Raw genomic sequence first — 3,378 nt, 5'->3', positions numbered from 1 at the left:
ACTTCATCCGTTCAACACCTTCGACTTTTGAAGTTTGTTTGCCACCTTCGACTTTTAAAGTCCATTCGACACTTTCAACTCCCAAAAGTTATGTTGAACTTTCGGAAGCCGAAGGCCCATTCGGCACCTTTGACAATTGAAAGGATTACGGGGTACGAGTAATCTTTTGGATAATTGTTAATCACTCTTAATCAGAGATTAAGGATTATTTATGGGTACAAAGTTGTTCATCGATATATTACCTAATTAGTAACCCTAATATAAGACCCATTAAAATCTGGACCCATTAATATCAATATAAATAGTTTGTATTTTGAGGTAAAGTGACTTGTCATTTATTATTATTGTCGATATTCGCGTCCTACTTACTTGAGCATCAAAGTATCTTTTGCAAGTATCTCATCCTCTACTTCTCGAGTTAGAACTCTTGTTCGACCCTCAGATTATGAGAAAATTATTAATGTGTCCTCGTCCAGGTACATAATTAATTGGTTAAGAAAAATATATAACAAGCTTGATTAATAGTGCATCTAGCAAGGCAATCGCTTGTTGATATCAAACAAAACAACTATTTACAAAATGTATTATAAATTTATAATCGCGTACTGATTGACACATTAAGCTCACATGCTGATGGCCAAAATAAGGACACTCACATGCTGTGTCTCAAAACGTAACATTTAGATTGTTATTTAGTTATATCATTTTCAGGTGCATAAAATAGAGAATAAGCTAAATTAAATTGATGCCTTAGGGACATAATGCTATGTAGGCTCAAGAATATGTACATGTACATGCAGATTGCAGAGAAACAAATTAAGGTGTCAAGGGAAAGGGTAGATCCCCTGCCCTTCTTCCTGCGTATTGGTGAACAAGTAATACCAAAAGCAAAAGCTTTCTTCTATGCTCCCATTGCCTCTTTGTCCATGTTGAGTTGAGACTAGTTAGATGCAATGTAAAAAGAACAAGAGAGAATGGCATCCCATGCCTTCACCCATTTCACAAAAGGACGGGTCATGTCTGCTGATTCGGTTCGGACATGTGATCCGGATCAAAAGTTGGCCAAAAAGCGTCAAAGTTTGTCTAGCCTTCTTATTGTGTAAAGAATATGATCTTGCATATAATATTCTGGACACGTTACACTAACATGAAATACAAAATAAAGAGTTGCTCGCATCGACAGGCATGACTAGAAGTTTTCTTTTTCGCTAGATATCATATGCTACTAAAGGCAAACAAAGTTGGCCCAATTAAAAAACAATAGAAATTGAGGAATCATCATACAATCAAATCATCGTTGATTTGCAATTACATTATTATTTTCCCTTCATCAACTCAATTATTTAAAAGCATTCCCAAATTCTACCCCAAAACTATAGGAGGGAGAGGGAGGGTAACAGCTCTCGAAGTAGTACAAAATCGACCACTATGCACTAGGCTATCCAATCCATCTATGCATAAACTGGAAATTAACCAGGATTTATTTCCATCTAAGAGAAAAATAAGGTATAAAATTCCAAACTTCCACATTAAAACAAGGGAACACTCTTTGTTCTTTTGGCACACTAGAGAGCAGACAATACTTAGAAAAGACACACTTTTTCCAATGGTTTCAATTTACCACGCTCTGTACATGGTTCCCTATTCTCACTGAATTGGAAATAAGCATCTCTGATACCTTCCCATGCAACAAACGCCTCCCCAAAGATAATCAATAACAAAAGCTTCCTTACATTAAAAAATAGTGAAAGGAATTGCTTATAACCAAGGATATTGATGACTACATGTTTTTTTCCTCTCTTTATTCTGTGACACATGGGAAACCATTCATGGCATTGGCATAACAAGCTTTGCATCAATAATACATAATTTCAAACTCGTAGAAATCCACATAAGAGATGCCAAAAAAATGTCTTATCTCTATGAATTTCATCTAATATGCGCTGCTATGTAGCATATGGCATACAAATTTTAATATGGTCATAATGAATAACATCTTCAAGTTATACCACTGAAGACAAACAAATTGAATTTTTGAGAAAAGGGAAACATTGGAGTTGGCTCGAGTTTTTCTCAACAGAAGCTCCACAAACGAATGTCGCTTTCTTCGTATAGATCATCAAGCAGATGAGACGAATCAGCATCAAAGAAAGCACCACTTAACATCTGATCAAGATACTTGGGTGATTGAAGATCATCAGCAAAGGTGTACCAAGGTTCCATCACAGCCACTGATTCATTTGCTTGATCAGAACTAGTGTAGGCCTCAAAGGATGATATTAGTGAGGCTTCATCATCCATTTGATCCGAGGGAGAAGAAGCCACTGAGGGGGATGAGACCAATGATGATGATGATGAGGTTGATGGAGGAGTTGGTGAAGGGGGAATGGTGGCATTGTTAATGAAACTATTTGCAGCTGCTGCAGCAACTCTTTGGATTGATTTGGGAGACATGGCAGCATCTCCTAGAATATATTGTGAAGAGCTTGAAGGGAAGTTAAGATTTGCTGAGGAGCCTTTAAGGCATAGAAGTGCAGCATCATAGGCTCTTGCTGCAGCTTCTGGGGTTGAATAAGAGCCAAGCCATATTCTTGTTTTCTAGTTTGGTGCTCTAATCTCTGACACCCATGACCCCCAGCTCCTCATTCTCACTCCCTTGTACTTCTTATTCTTGCTATCTGAATCTGACGATGATGCTGATGATGAGGATAAAGATTGCATTGCCTTTGATGGTTCCGATTTGATCTTGTGCTCTGACTTAACCATGACGGATGGCTGCAAGTGCAAAGATCCTTCTTTAGTGAATAGAAAATGTTGAAGAGTGGTTCTTTCTTTGAGGGTACGTGTTTCTGGGGTGTCTCTCTTGCTCTTTTTGTTGAGTTCTAGTTTTTTTTTTCTCTCTCTCTCTCTTCTTGCTGTTATGAAAGTGGGGAAAAGAATCAGATTGGAAGTGAATGACTGAATGTAGGGAAGAAGAGGTCCATTATTTATAGATAGATACTGATAGAGCCATAAAGAGGCTTGCGTCTCAAGTTAGCAACAAGCAAATCCTCGGTAGTCAATATACGACATTGTTGCCAGATGGTTTTCAGTTTATTTCAATTTAATACGGACAACTTGGTTCTTAAAATTACTTTTCTGTCCTTTCTTAATGAAGCTTCCTTGTATGGGTAAAATATGCTTATGCTACCATATGTAGTTAAGCTTGAAATGAAAATAGTCGAATACTGACTTAATGTCTTAATAGACTAACTTGTTTGGTAACCTTTTTTTCTTGAGAAAATTATTTTTTCTAAACTCTCAACCAAAGATATATCCTAACAAATAATTATATTTTTAAGCTGAACTAAACTCACACTAGCACCAAATTATGACCAT

The 3,378-nt window shown here is 36.9% G+C and overlaps 1 pseudogene; it reads right to left on the bottom strand.

The window, feature by feature from the left end:
• Positions 1–737: 737 nt before the first annotated feature.
• LOC109808259 (ethylene-responsive transcription factor ERF014 pseudogene) lies at positions 738–2,976 on the bottom strand (annotated as a pseudogene).
• Between the last annotated feature and the right edge of the window lie 402 nt (positions 2,977–3,378).

The sequence above is a fragment of the Cajanus cajan genome, chromosome 6, assembly GCF_000230855.2.
Source record: "Cajanus cajan strain Asha chromosome 6, NIPB_CcT2T_4, whole genome shotgun sequence".
NCBI classification, from domain to species: domain Eukaryota; kingdom Viridiplantae; phylum Streptophyta; class Magnoliopsida; order Fabales; family Fabaceae; genus Cajanus; species Cajanus cajan.
The sequence above is the reverse complement of the archived record's forward strand: the minus strand, read 5'-3'. Positions and strand labels throughout refer to the sequence as shown.